At 36.6% G+C, this 16,652-nt stretch overlaps 3 non-coding genes across 3 annotated transcripts in view; all 3 read right to left on the reverse strand.

The window, feature by feature from the left end:
- LOC133320704 (large subunit ribosomal RNA) overlaps nucleotides 1-664 on the reverse strand; it is a 4,018-nt gene extending 3,354 nt beyond the window's left edge. The window contains exon 1 of the ribosomal RNA XR_009753905.1: nucleotides 1-664. This exon is cut by the window's left edge and continues 3,354 nt beyond it. This is a non-coding gene — a ribosomal RNA (large subunit ribosomal RNA).
- Nucleotides 665-2,190: 1,526 nt separating this feature from the next.
- On the reverse strand, nucleotides 2,191-2,347 carry LOC133320675 (5.8S ribosomal RNA). The gene has a single exon (XR_009753875.1). It is a non-coding gene; the product is annotated as a 5.8S ribosomal RNA (ribosomal RNA).
- A 1,262-nt stretch (nucleotides 2,348-3,609) lies between these two features.
- Nucleotides 3,610-5,510, reverse strand: LOC133320692 (small subunit ribosomal RNA). The gene has a single exon (XR_009753893.1). It is a non-coding gene; the product is annotated as a small subunit ribosomal RNA (ribosomal RNA).
- Nucleotides 5,511-16,652: the final 11,142 nt, after the last annotated feature.

A 16,652-nucleotide genomic window follows, 5' to 3' on the forward strand; every position in this document is an offset into this window, starting at 1 on the left:
GCCACGCGTGAACGCGACGATTGGACTCCCGAACGGCGCTTATGCCGACATCGAACGGGTCGCGATGTATTACTAAGAGAGAAGTGCACGCCTTCGGCGAACGTCGACGGACGCGACCCGTGTCATGCCGTACGCCACTTGCGTGACGCAAGCACGACATCGAGGCGCGACGCCCGTACGCCGCCGAGCGACGATGAATCTCTCCGTTCGTTCATTCGAGTTTCGCAGGTTTACCCCTGAACGGTTTCACGTACTCTTGAACTCTCTCTTCAAAGTTCTTTTCAACTTTCCCTCACGGTACTTGTTCGCTATCGGTCTCGCGGTAATATTTAGCCTTAGATGGAGTTTACCACCCACTTAGGGCTGCACTCTCAAGCAACCCGACTCTGAGGAGTGTCCCTCTCGCCGTCTCGCTCCGTCGCTACGGGCCTGGCACCCTCTACGGGAAAACGGCCCCGTTCAAGACGAACTTGGACAGGAGCGGCGACGACGAGAAAGCGGAACCTCCCGAACACCACATCTCCCGCGATCGTTACAACCGCGGGATTCAGTGCTGGGCTGTTTCCTGTTCGCTCGCCGCTACTAAGGAAATCCTAGTTAGTTTTTTTCCTCCGCTTACTAATATGCTTAAATTCGGCGGGTGATCCTCCCTGATCTGAGGCCAACGATAAAAAAACGAGGCAGACGCGATATCCGTCAGCGCTACGACGCCACAAAACTAAAACACGAATCTTACATACATATAATATAATGTGCGATATGATCACACACACACACCGAGTACGTTTATACATACACACACACGCACACGCAGTGTGGTAGTCTGCACGATTCACGTACTCGTGTCTGCGCGAATTATACACACACATATATGATTGTGATAGTGTTTCGGTTTCATAAACGGCGTCGATGCACTCTTCGGACGTCGTGTCCGCCTACTTTTTTTTTGCACACAACACATACATTGAATAACTATATATTTGAAACACTCAAATTCGATTTTCATCGTTTTATTACATATCACACATATATACGAAGGCGCGATATTGCGTTGTTTTCGTTCGATGTCCACGTCCACGATATATATATAATATTATTATAACACAGACCTTAACGACACAATAGAAACGCACAACGATCGGACACAGAAAACATAAAACGCTCATACATCGACAAAAAAAATATCTTGAAATCAGAGACGTAGATGTGTAAGTGCATAATAACGACGACGACGTAATCGCATACGAAAGAGCATCGGATACCTTCTCTTACCCTCTCACATCACCGTATCGCTTCACAATTATCATAATCATAAAGCAACGGATCAACGATGGGAGCAAGGATCACGCTCTCTGCAGCAAAACATCGCGCGTATCACACACACACAAACACATACAAAGATTCATATTTTTTTGTGCGGGTGTCGTGCGTTTCCGTCTTCACATATATATATGCTCAGACGCTAGATGCGATCTCGTGTCACTTGTTTGATCGAGGCGTAACTAAGTATCGTTGGTGTATTATATATATATACATACCATATACACAGACAACAACACTCACGCGACTTCGATGTGATATATTCACACAATGAAAAAAATGTTTCATAGTCTTCATATACGTGTGTGTATATATATATTTCTCATATAATATTTAAACGGACAAACGAACTTGCAAACAATCAATAATTCAATTTAAATCTCTCACTATGATGGGTCACAACAGCAACAACGACGACTACGACAACGACGACGACGACGACGACGACTACGACGAGTGCGACAACTCCGATTCGTATAATGACACATAATAAGATATCATAGTCTTTTCTGTGTACTACGAGAGGGAGGCGTTCGCGCTCACGCGCGTGCGGTACGACGTCGTGTTTGTGCGTGTGTCGTGTTCTCGTGCTGTTTGTGTCTCGTCAGAAAGAGAACAATAAAAAGAATAAAAAGATCATTAGCAGTCGTCGGAACCGTCATATGTTCGCACAGTCGACAACAACAAAACTACGATACACATAATTCGAACTGAACAAACACATACACACACACACTACGAACACACAACGACACTTCCGTGGCGTATATGTGCGAGTCTGTGCGCGATGGATGTAATTCTTTCTGTGTTCGCGTGCGTTATGAGGTGTCATACCGTGATGGAACAGTGTGGTGTATTATTTTATACAGCCGGCCCTCAGACAGGAGTGGTCCTGGATATTTCTCCACGGACCGCAATGTGCGTTCGAAATGTCGATGTTCAAATGTGTCCTGCAGTTCACACTATGACGCGCAGTTAACTGCGTTCTTCATCGACCCGCGAGCCAAGTGATCCACCGTTCAGGGTAGTGATTTTTATAAATATATCATGTGTACGGCGACGCTCACCATTTAAATTTTCTTTTTTTTAAAAAAAAAAAAAAAACAAAGAGGGCAATCGTGCGCATATAGGGGGTGTTGCCATTTATATAACGCTGCAATACGCCTCATATTGCCTACGGACGCGATCAAATCTACTTATACATACATACATATTTCACATTGACATGTGATATGTTGATATATAATATAGAAAGACGCGAACGACATGACAAACGAAACGTATCACACCACGTTCTCTCCAAGTGGACTAACCGACCCACCGGATTTACCCGTGTGGTTAACGTACGGTAAACAACTAATCCACCGGACCGCATAAAAAACTCAGAGTGTCCCTAACGAATTAACGAAATGACAAGATAATGATAGTAGCGCTATATACCACAGCATGTTATCTTCAACGCCCAGATTATACGTTCACTCTAATCGCCCTTGATCCAACCAAGTAAACAGAACTCGGACTAGACTTATTAAGGTCTTGAGTAGTCGTCAAGAGACTCGCGGCGCGGATTCTTACCGGTCTATGTCAAATGAGATCTACCAGAGTTAAGAAACATAGGATGAATCAATGATATCTAGTATATCGCTTTCGAGTTACAACGTTATCTGGTTTTAACATATACGTATATATACATCAAGAGTATATAAATTGTATGCTCATACAGTGCATATGTGCGTATCGGATAAGGAAGGGACGCTAATGAATCCGTTTATCCGTCAAATCGTTTTAAATTTCGTATCTTTTCCTCCTCCTTCATCATCATATCATCATATATTATTTCGATCTCCTTGGAGATTTATTTATTTTTTAGATGTGGCCCCTTCACATCTTATATATCTCTCTTTCATTTATTTATTTATTTATTTATTTTTACATCACAAACAACACCACAACGACAACACGCTAGGCGTAATCGAGTGTATGTTTTTGTGTGTCTCTTTTATTTTGATGTCCCGCCCCTGACATCTTTTATATTTTTATTCATTCAAAAACATCATAACACGCTTGTGTAGAGTTGTTTTTTTTTTTTTTTAATATTTATTTATTTTCCTTTCATTTATATATATTTTGAGATATATTTAATTTCTATTGAGATGCCGCCCCTTTCATCTCTTTTTTTTTTTTAATTTGCATCATATATTTTTATATATGTGTCTCTCTTTTTACTTGGATATATAATATTATCATAATCATCCTGATATCGCTTTGATATCGGATGTTATATAACGTTAATGATCCTTCCGCAGGTTCCCCTACGGAAACCTTGTTACGACTTTTACTTCCTCTAAATGATCAAGTTTGGTCAACTTCCCAGCAACGCCGACGGCCGTGAAGCCACCGCGTGTCGGTCCGAAGACCTCACTAAATCATTCAATCGGTAGTAGCGACGGGCGGTGTGTACAAAGGGCAGGGACGTAATCAACGCGAGCTTATGACTCGCGCTTACTAGGAATTCCTCGTTTATGGGGGATAATTGCAAACCCCAATCCCCAGCACGAAGGAGTTTCAACGGGTTGCCCGGGCCTCTAGGCCAGGGAGAACATGCTGATTCCTTCAGTGTAGCGCGCGTGCGGCCCAGGACATCTAAGGGCATCACAGACCTGTTATTGCTCAATCTCGTGCGGCTCGAAGCCGCCGGTCCCTCTAAGAAGAATTTTAATACGCCGTCAGTGAGTTGAACGACCGAAATCGCTCACACCTAAATGACGACGCCTATTTAGCAGGCTAGAGTCTCGTTCGTTACCGGAATTAACCAGACAAATCGCTCCACCAACTAAGAACGGCCATGCACCACCACCCACCGAATCAAGAAAGAGCTATTAATCTGTCAATCCTTCCGGTGTCCGGGCCTGGTGAGATTTCCCGTGTTGAGTCAAATTAAGCCGCAGGCTCCACTCCTGGTGGTGCCCTTCCGTCAATTCCTTTAAGTTTCAGCTTTGCAACCATACTCCCCCCGGAGTCCAAAATCTTTGGTTTCCCGGAAGCTGCCCGCCGAGCCATTGTAATAACGTCGGCGGATCGCTAGATGACATATTTACGGTTAGAACTAGGGCGGTATCTAATCGCCTTCGAACCTCTAACTTTCGTTCTTGATTGATGAAAACACCTTTGGCAAATGCTTTCGCTGATGTTCGTCTTGCGACGATCCAAGAATTTCACCTCTACGTCGCAATACGAATGCCCCCAGTTATCCCTATTAATCATTACCCTCGGAGTTCTGAAAACCAACAAAATAGAACCGAGATCATATTCTATTATTCCATGCACGAAATATTCAAGCGGCGTTTTGAGCCCGCTTTGAGCACTCTAATTTGTTCAAAGTAAAATTGTCGGCCCATCTCGACACTCACTGAAGAGCACCGCGATAGGATTTTGATATTGAACCGGCGTTTTACCGCCGGCTCACCGACGATATGCTCCGCAGACGTGTCAGTATCACCGCGGATGCGGTGCACCGACAGCGCGGCGCACAAATGCAACTACGAGCTTTTTAACCGCAACAATTTTAGTATACGCTATTGGAGCTGGAATTACCGCGGCTGCTGGCACCAGACTTGCCCTCCAATTGTTCCTCGTTAAATATTTAAAGTGTACTCATTCCGATTACGAGGCCTCGTAAGAGTCCCGTATCGTTATTTTTCGTCACTACCTCCCCGTGCCGGAGTGGGTAATTTGCGCGCCTGCTGCCTTCCTTGGATGTGGTAGCCGTTTCTCAGGCTCCCTCTCCGGAATCGAACCCTGATTCCCCGTTACCCGTGACAACCATGGTAGTCGCAGAAACTACCATCGAAAGTTGATAAGGCAGACATTTGAAAGATGCGTCGCCGGTACTTGACCATGCGATCGGCAAAAGTTATCCAGATTCATCAAAATTAACGACTTCGGACGCGAGGCCCTCCGTCGATTGGTTTTGATCTAATAAAAGCACTCATCCCATCACTGGTCAGAGTTCTGATTGCATGTATTAGCTCTAGAATTACCACAGTTATCCAAGTAACTGAGTAAGATCTAAGGAACCAAAACTGATATATTGAGCCATTCGCGGTATCGCCTTAATACGGCTTGCACTGAGACATGCATGGCTTAATCTTTGAGACAAGCATATAACTACTGGCAGGATCAACCAGGGAGCTAGCTAATTTTAGTTAACTCTCAATCGAGAGCGCATCGTACGCGTTCGCTCTTATATTGTGGTATAGGAAGCGAGGCACGTAACGGTGGCCTGATTATTATTTTGTTTTTATTTATTTATTCATTTTTGTATATTTTCTTTGAAATATACACACACATTTTATATCATACTCCTCTCCTCCTCTCTTTCTTAATTCATATTTTATATATATTATATATATATATTTATTATGAAAACATTTTGAACGCATCAAAAAGTTTCATATTGTTGATCGTTACTTTTATAACGAGATCGTACACCTTTAATATCGGTTAACATTGTCATATATGCGTTAACAAATACGACACGTCAAACATCGGTATCATCGCACGGTGTTAGAGAGATCTAGTACCAATAGATTCTATTTCGGGCGGATTATCTACTAAGGGATTGTCTCCGGCGGTCACACTTACGCGCAACGGACGGAAATTTTGTACAATACGACCCCGTTAGAACGATCACGCTTCATACTAACCATTATAAAACGTTGTGTGAAACACATCGTGATATGTATAGCTAAGTACTACGCGACGACCGTCGGCGGTCAACACAGAGAAGTTTTTGTCGAAGGAAGAAGGTTATTAGGAGGATTTCTCGAAGCGTACTTTTTCATCATTCAAACGTACGTACACGTACGTACAATTATTTCATTCGAAATAATTTTTAAATTAAAAAAAAAAAATTTTTTTTTTTTTTTTTTTGTCTCTTATTTATATTATCAACATCAAAAATATGATGAGATACTTTCATTTTTCATTATTATATCAACATCAAAGATATGACGAGATATTTTTCATTTTTCATTATCATCATTCACATACATATTTTATCAACATCAAAGAAATGATGAGATATTTTTTCATTTTTCATTTTTCATTATTATATTATCAACATCGAATATACGATGTGATAATATTTTTATATCAACATCTATTGCACGATGTGATATTTTCATATAACCAACTCCCTTCGACGCCTATCAACCTACAGTACGCAACGTGACGACGCGGACCCACCACACGCGCCGCCACCTCCTATATATGCGAGGGCCAGAAATTGACATTCGGTAAATCTGGGACCGGTTCGTGTATTACAAAAATTTTAAAAGTTCGTATTTTATACATTTCTAATATATAAATGGCATTATATGTTCAATTAAAATACTATAAATAATAAAATATAAAGAACATGTGAAATAAAAAAGTTTTTTTTTAATTTTTACATTTTATAATGGCTATGTATGAAACATTAGGGACTTAGTCGTTTTTCGATCGACTTCACATATGATATGAAAAATATTTGTTCGAAATGAAAGTTCCGCTTACGAATAAGTTTCATATTGATTGTATACATGGATGATATGCTGTTGGTGTGATCGATTTCTTCGAAATACGGAAATTAAAGATTTTTGTGTAACACCCTCCCGGTTCGTGTAATGACTGGACTTAGAAATTTTTCCAAGTGTATGATATAAAAATATTATTTCACATCTATATCGATGCCATTGGTATTTATAATTTTAATATGGATGTCGTATATCGTCAATATAAATATGATATAGTCGATAGGGTCGTCTGAATGATGATATTATAATATTATGTTTGGTACGTATCGTGTCGGCGGAGCGTCTGGGACTTAGTCGTTTTTCGATCGACTTCACATATGATATGAAAAATATTTGTTCGAAATGAAAGTTCCGCTTACGAATAATTTCATATTGATTGTATACGTGGATGATATGCTGTTGGTGTGATCGATTTCTTCGAAATACGGAATTATTAAAGATTTTTGTGTAACACCCTCCCGGTTCGTGTAATGACTGGACTTAGAAATTTTTCAAAGTGTATGATATAAAAATATTATTTCACATCTATAACGATGCCATTGGTATTTATAATTTTTATATGGATGTCGTATATCGTCAATATAATATGATATAGTCGATAGGGTCGTCTGAATGATGATATTATAATATTATGTTTGGTACGTATCGTGTCGGCGGAGCGTCTGGGACTTAGTCGTTTTTCGATCGACTTCACATATGATATGAAAAATATTTGTTCGAAATGAAAGTTCCGCTTACGAATAAGTTTCATATTGATTGTATACGTGGATGATATGCTGTTGGTGTGATCGATTTCTTCGAAATACGGAAATTATTAAAGATTTTTGTGTAACACCCTCCCGGTTCGTGTAATGACTGGACTTAGAAATTTTCCAAGTGTATGATATAAAAATATTATTTCACATCTATAACGATGCCATTGGTATTTATATTTTTATATGGATGTCGTATATCGTCAATATAAATATGATATAGTCGATAGGGTCGTCTGAATGATGATATTATAATATTATGTTTGGTACGTATCGTGTCGCGGAGCGTCTGGGACTTAGTCGTTTTTCGATCGACTTCACATATGATATGAAAATATTTGTTCGAAATGAAAGTTCCGCTTACGAATAAGTTTCATATTGATTGTATACATGGATGATATGCTGTTGGTGTGATCGATTTCTTCGAAATACGGAAATTATTAAGATTTTTGTGTAACACCCTCCCGGTTCGTGTAATGACTGGACTTAGAAATTTTTCCAAGTGTATGATATAAAAATATTATTTCACATCTATAACGATGCCATTGGTATTTATAATTTTAATATGGATGTCGTATATCGTCAATATAAATATGATATAGTCGATAGGGTCGTCTGAATGATGATATTATAATATTATGTTTGGTACGTATCGTGTCGGCGGAGCGTCTGGGACTTAGTCGTTTTTCGATCGACTTCACATATGATATGAAAAATATTTGTTCGAAATGAAAGTTCCGCTTACGAATAAGTTTCATATTGATTGTATACATGGATGATATGCTGTTGGTGTGATCGATTTCTTCGAAATACGGAATTATTAAAGATTTTTGTGTAACACCCTCCCGGTTCGTGTAATGACTGGACTTAGAAATTTTCCAAGTGTATGATATAAAAATATTATTTCACATCTATAACGATGCCATTGGTATTTATAATTTTAATATGGATGTCGTATATCGTCAATATAAATATGATATAGTCGATAGGGTCGTCTGAATGATGATATTATAATATTATGTTTGGTACGTATCGTGTCGGCGGAGCGTCTGGGACTTAGTCGTTTTTCGATCGACTTCACATATGATATGAAAAATATTTGTTCGAAATGAAAGTTCCGCTTACGAATAAGTTTCATATTGATTGTATACGTGGATGATATGCTGTTGGTGTGATCGATTTCTTCGAAATACGGAAATTATTAAAGATTTTTGTGTAACACCCTCCCGGTTCGTGTAATGACTGGACTTAGAAATTTTTCCAAGTGTATGATATAAAATATTATTTCACATCTATAACGATGCCATTGGTATTTATAATTTTTATATGGATGTCGTATATCGTCAATATAAATATGATATAGTCGATAGGGTCGTCTGAATGATGATATTATAATATTATGTTTGGTACGTATCGTGTCGGCGGAGCGTCTGGGACTTAGTCGTTTTTCGATCGACTTCACATATGATATGAAAAATATTTGTTCGAAATGAAAGTTCCGCTTACGAATAAGTTTCATATTGATTGTATACGTGGATGATATGCTGTTGGTGTGATCGATTTCTTCGAAATACGGAAATTATTAAAGATTTTTGTGTAACACCCTCCCGGTTCGTGTAATGACTGGACTTAGAAATTTTTCAAAGTGTATGATATAAAAATATTATTTCACATCTATAACGATGCCATTGGTATTTATAATTTTAATATGGATGTCGTATATCGTCAATATAAATATGATATAGTCGATAGGTCGTCTGAATGATGATATTATAATATTATGTTTGGTTCGTATCGTGTCGGCGGAGCGTCTGGGACTTAGTCGTTTTCGATCGACTTCACATATGATATGAAAAATATTTGTTCGAAATGAAAGTTCCGCTACGATAAGTTTCATATTGATTGTATACGTGGATGATATGCTGTTGGTGATCGATTTTCTTCGAATACGGAAATTATTAAAGATTTTTGTGTAACACCCTCCCGGTTCGTGTAATGACTGGACTTAGAAATTTTTCCAAGTGTATGATATAAAATATTATTTCACATCTATACGATGCCATTGGTATTTATAATTTTTATATGGATGTCGTATATCGTCAATATAAATATGATATAGTCGATAGTGTCGTCTGAATGATGATATTATAATTTATGTTTGGTACGTATCGTGTCGGCGGAGCGTCTGGGACTTAGTCGTTTTTCGATCGACTTCACATATGATATGAAAAATATTTGTTCGAAATGAAAGTTCCGCTTACGAATAAGTTTCATATTGATTGTATACGTGGATGATATGCTGTTGGTGTGATCGATTTCTTCGAAATACGGAAATTATTAAAGATTTTTGTGTAACACCCTCCCGGTTCGTGTAATGACTGGACTTAGAAATTTTTCCAAGTGTATGATATAAAAATATTATTTCACATCTATAACGATGCCATTGGTATTTATAATTTTAATATGGATGTCGTATATCGTCAATATAAATATGATATAGTCGATAGTGTCGTCTGAATGATGATATTATAATATTATGTTTGGTACGTATCGTGTCGGCGGAGCGTCTGGGACTTAGTCGTTTTTCGATCGACTTCACATATGATATGAAAATATTTGTTCGAAATGAAAGTTCCGCTTACGAATAAGTTTCATATTGATTGTATACGTGGATGATATGCTGTTGGTGTGATCGATTTCTTCGAAATACGGAAATTATTAAAGATTTTTGTGTAACACCCTCCCGGTTCGTGTAATGACTGGACTTAGAAATTTTTCCAAGTGTATGATATAAAATATTATTTCACATCTATAACGATGCCATTGGTATTTATAATTTTTATATGGATGTCGTATATCGTCAATATAAATATGATATAGTCGATAGGGTCGTCTGAATGATGATATTATAATATTATGTTTGGTACGTATCGTGTCGGCGGAGCGTCTGGGACTTAGTCGTTTTCGATCGACTTCACATATGATATGAAAAATATTTGTTCGAAATGAAAGTTCCGCTTACGAATAAGTTTCATATTGATTGTATACGTGGATGATATGCTGTTGGTGGTGATCGATTTCTTCGAAATACGGAATTATTAAAGATTTTGTGTAACACCCTCCCGGTTCGTGTAATGACTGGACTTAGAAATTTTTCCAAGTGTATGATATAAAAATATTATTTCACATCTATAACGATGCCATTGGTATTTATATTTTATATGGATGTCGTATATCGTCAATATAAATATGATATAGTCGATAGGGTCGTCTGAATGATGATATTAAATATTATGTTTGGTACGTATCGTGTCGGCGGAGCGTCTGGGACTTAGTCGTTTTTCGATCGACTTCACATATGATATGAAAATATTTGTTCGAAATGAAAGTTCCGCTTACGAATAAGTTTCATATTGATTGTATACATGGATGATATGCTGTTGGTGTGATCGATTTCTTCGAATACGGAAATTATTAAAGATTTTTGTGTAACACCCTCCCGGTTCGTGTAATGACTGGACTTAGAAATTTTTCAAAGTGTATGATATAAAAATATTATTTCACATCTATAACGATGCCATTGGTATTTATAATTTTATATGGATGTCGTATATCGTCAATATAAATATGATATAGTCGATAGGGTCGTCTGAATGATGATATTATAATATTATGTTTGGTACGTATCGTGTCGGCGGAGCGTCTGGGACTTAGTCGTTTTTCGATCGACTTCACATATGATATGAAAAATATTTGTTCGAAATGAAAGTTCCGCTTACGAATAAGTTTCATATTGATTGTATACGTGGATGATATGCTGTTGGTGTGATCGATTTCTTCGAAATACGGAAATTATTAAAGATTTTTGTGTAACACCCTCCCGGTTCGTGTAATGACTGGACTTAGAAATTTTTCCAAGTGTATGATATAAAAATATTTTTCACATCTATAACGATGCCATTGGTATTTATAATTTTAATATGGATGTCGTATATCGTCAATATAAATATGATATAGTCGATAGGGCGTCTGAATGATGATATTATAATATTATGTTTGGTACGTATCGTGTCGGCGGAGCGTCTGGGACTTAGTCGTTTTTCGATCGACTTCACATATGATATGAAAAATTTGTTCGAAATGAAAGTTCCGCTTACGAATAAGTTTCATATTGATTGTATACGTGGATGATATGCTGTTGGTGTGATCGATTTCTTCGAAATACGGAAAATATTAAAGATTTTTGTGTACACCCTCCCGGTTCGTGTAATGACTGGACTTAGAAATTTTTCCAAGTGTATTATGAATATTATTTCACATCTATAACGATGCCATTGGTATTTATAATTTTTATATGGATGTCGTATATCGTCAATATAAATATGATATAGTCGATAGGGTCGTCTGAATGATGATATTATAATATTATGTTTGGTACGTATCGTGTCGGCGGAGCGTCTGGGACTTAGTCGTTTTTCGATCGACTTCACATATGATATGAAAAATATTTGTTCGAAATGAAAGTTCCGCTTACGAATAAGTTTCATATTGATTGTATACATGGATGATATGCTGTTGGTGTGATCGATTTCTTCGAAATACGGAAATTATTAAGATTTTGTGTAACACCCTCCCGGTTCGTGTAATGACTGGACTTAGAATTTTTCCAAGTGTATGATATAAAAATATTATTTCACATCTATAACGATGCCATTGGTATTATAATTTTTAATATGGATGTCGTATATCGTCAATATAAATATGATATAGTCGATAGGTCGTCTGAATGATGATATTATAATATTATGTTTGGTACGTATCGTGTCGGCGGAGCGTCTGGGACTTAGTCGTTTTTCGATCGACTTCACATGATATGAAAAATATTTGTTCGAAATGAAAGTTCCGCTTACGAATAGTTTCATATTGATTGTATACATGGATGATATGCTGTTGGTGTGATCGATTTCTTCGAAATACGGAAATTATTAAAGATTTTTGTGTAACACCCTCCCGGTTCGTGTAATGACTGGACTTAGAAATTTTTCCAAGTGTATGATATAAATATTATTTCACATCTATTCGATGCCATTGGTATTTATAATTTAATATGGATGTCGTATATCGTCAATATAAATATGATATAGTCGATAGTGTCGTCTGAATGATGATATTATAATATTATGTTTGGTACGTATCGTGTCGGCGGAGCGTCTGGACTTAGTCGTTTTTCGATCGACTTCACATATGATATGAAAAATATTTGTTCGAAATGAAAGTTCCGCTTACGAATAAGTTTCATATTGATTGTATACATGGATGATTGCTGTTGGTGTGATCGATTTCTTCGAAATACGGAAATTATTAAAGATTTTTGTGTAACACCCTCCCGGTTCGTGTAATGACTGGACTTAGAAATTTTTCCAAGTGTATGATATAAAAATATTATTTCACATCTATAACGATGCCATTGGTATTTATAATTTTAATATGGATGTCGTATATCGTCATATAATATGATATAGTCGATAGGGTCGTCTGAATGATGATATTATATATTTTTTGGTACGTATCGTGTCGGCGGAGCGTCTGGGACTTAGTCGTTTTCGATCGACTTCACATATGATATGAAAAATATTTGTTCGAAATGAAAGTTCCGCTTACGAATAGTTTCATATGATTGTATACGTGGATGATATGCTGTTGGTGTGATCGATTTCTTCGAAATACGGAAATTATTAAAGATTTTTGTGTAACACCCTCCCGTTCGTGTAATGACTGGACTTAGAAATTTTTCAAAGTGTATGATATAAAAATATTATTTCACATCTATAACGATGCCATTGGTATTTAAATTTTTATATGGATGTCGTATATCGTCAATATAAATATGATATAGTCGATATGGTCGTCTGAATGATGATATTATAATATTATGTTTGGTACGTATCGTGTCGGCGGAGCGTCTGGGACTTAGTCGTTTTTCGATCGACTTCACATATGATATGAAAAATATTTGTTCGAAATGAAAGTTCCGCTTACGAATAAGTTTCATATTGATTGTATACGTGGATGATATGCTGTTGGTGTGATCGATTTCTTCGAAATACGAAATTATTAAAGATTTTTGTGTAACACCCTCCCGGTTCGTGTAATGACTGGACTTAGAAATTTTCAAAGTGTATGATATGAAAATTATTATTTCACATCTATAACGATGCCATTGGTATTTATAATTTTTATATGGATGTCGTATATCGTCAATATAAATATGATATAGTCGATAGGGTCGTCTGAATGATGATATTATAATATTATGTTTGGTACGTATCGTGTCGGCGGAGCGTCTGGGACTTAGTCGTTTTTCGATCGACTTCACATATGATATGAAAAATATTTGTTCGAAATGAAAGTTCCGCTTACGAATAAGTTTCATATTGATTGTAACGTGGATGATATGCTGTTGGTGTGATCGATTTCTTCGAAATACGGAAATTATAAAGTTTTTGTGTAACACCCTCCGGTTCGTGTATGACTGGACTTAGAAATTTTTCAAAGTGTATGATATAAAAATATTATTTCACATCTATAACGATGCCATTGGTATTTATAATTTTAATATGGATGTCGTATATCGTCAATATAATATGATATAGTCGATAGGGTCGTCTGAATGATGATATTATATATTATGTTTTGGTACGTATCGTGTCGCCGGAGCGTCTGGGACTTAGTCGTTTTTCGATCGACTTCACATATGATATGAAAATTTTGTTCGAAATGAAAGTTCCGCTTACGAATATTTCATATTGATTGTATACATGGATGATATGCTGTTGGTGTGATCGATTTCTTCGAAATACGGAATTATTAAAGATTTTTGTGTAACACCCTCCCGGTTCGTGTAATGACTGGACTTAGAAATTTTTCCAAGTGTATGATATAAAAATTATTTCACATCTATAACGATGCCATTGGTATTTATAATTTTATATGGATGTCGTATATCGTCAATATAAATTGATATAGTCGATAGGGTCGTCTGAATGATGATATTATAATATTATGTTGGTACGTATCGTGTCGGCGGAGCGTCTGGGACTTAGTCGTTTTTTTCGATCGACTTCACATATGATATGAAAAATATTTGTTCGAAATGAAAGTTCCGCTTACGATAAGTTTCATATTGATTGTATACGTGTGATATGCTGTTGGTGGTGATCGATTTCTTCGAAATACGGAAATATTAAGATTTTTGTGTAACACCCTCCCGGTTCGTGTAATGACTGGACTTAGAAATTTTTCCAAGTGTATGATATAAAATATTATTTCACATCTATAACGATGCCATTGGTATTTATAATTTTATATGGATGTCGTATATCGTCAATATAAATATGATATAGTCGATAGTGTCTCTGAATGATGATATTATAATATTATGTTTGGTACGTATCGTGTCGGCGGAGCGTCTGGGACTTAGTCGTTTTTCGATCGACTTCACATATGATATGAAAATATTTGTTCGAAATGAAAGTTCCGCTTACGAATAAGTTTCATATTGATTGTATACATGGATGATATGCTGTTGGTGTGATCGATTTCTTCGAAATACGGAAATTATTAAAGATTTTTGTGTAACACCCTCCCGTTTCGTGTAATGACTGGACTTAGAAATTTTCCAAGTGTATGATATAAAATATTATTTCACATCTATAACGATGCCATTGGTATTTATAATTTTAATATGGATGTCGTATATCGTCAATATAAATATGATATAGTCGATAGTGTCGTCTGAATGATGATATTATAATATTATGTTTGGTACGTATCGTGTCGGCGGAGCGTCTGGGACTTAGTCGTTTTTTCGATCGACTTCACATATGATATGAAAAATATTTGTTCGAAATGAAGTTCCGCTTACGAATAAGTTTCATATTGATTGTATACGTGGATGATATGCTGTTGGTGTGATCGATTTCTTCGAAATACGGAAATTATTAAGATTTTTGTGTAACACCCTCCCGGTTCGTGTAATGACTGGACTTAGAAATTTTTCCAAGTGTATGATATAAAATATTATTTCACATCTATAACGATGCCATTGGTATTTATAATTTTTATATGGATGTCGTATATCGTCAATATAAATATGATATAGTCGATAGGGTCGTCTGAATGATGATATTATAATATTATGTTTGGTACGTATCGTGTCGGCGGAGCGTCTGGGACTTAGTCGTTTTTTCGATCGACTTCACATATGATATGAAAAATATTTGTTCGAATGAAAGTTCCGCTTACGAATAAGTTTCATATTGATTGTATACGTGGATGATATGCTGTTGGTGTGATCGATTTCTTCGAAATACGGAATTATTAAAGATTTTTGTGTAACACCCTCCCGGTTCGTGTGGACTGGACTTAGAAATTTTTCCAAGTGTATGATATAAAAATATTATTTCACATCTATAACGATGCCATTGGTATTTATAATTTTATATGGATGTCGTATATCGTCAATATAAATATGATATAGTCGATAGGGTCGTCTGAATGATGATATTTAATATTTGTTTGGTACGTATCGTGTCGGCGGAGCGTCTGGGACTAGTCGTTTTTTCGATCGACTTCACATATGATATGAAAAATATTTGTTCGAAATGAAAGTTCCGCTTACGAATAAGTTTCATATTGATTGTATACATGGATGATATGCTGTTGGTGTGATCGATTTCTTCGAAATACGGAAATTATTAAAGATTTTTTGTGTAACACCCTCCCGGTTCGTGTAATGACTGGACTTAGAAATTTTTCCAAGTGTATGATATAAAAATATTATTTCACATCTATATCGATGCCATTGGTATTTATAATTTTAATATGGATGTCGTATATCGTCAATATAAATATGATATAGTCGATAGTGTCGTCTGAATGATGATATTATAATATTATGTTTGGTACGTATCGTGTCGGCGGAGCGTCTGGGACTTAGTCGTTT

The sequence above is a fragment of the Danaus plexippus genome, unplaced genomic scaffold, assembly GCF_018135715.1.
Source record: "Danaus plexippus unplaced genomic scaffold, MEX_DaPlex mxdp_48, whole genome shotgun sequence".
NCBI lineage: Eukaryota > Metazoa > Arthropoda > Insecta > Lepidoptera > Nymphalidae > Danaus > Danaus plexippus.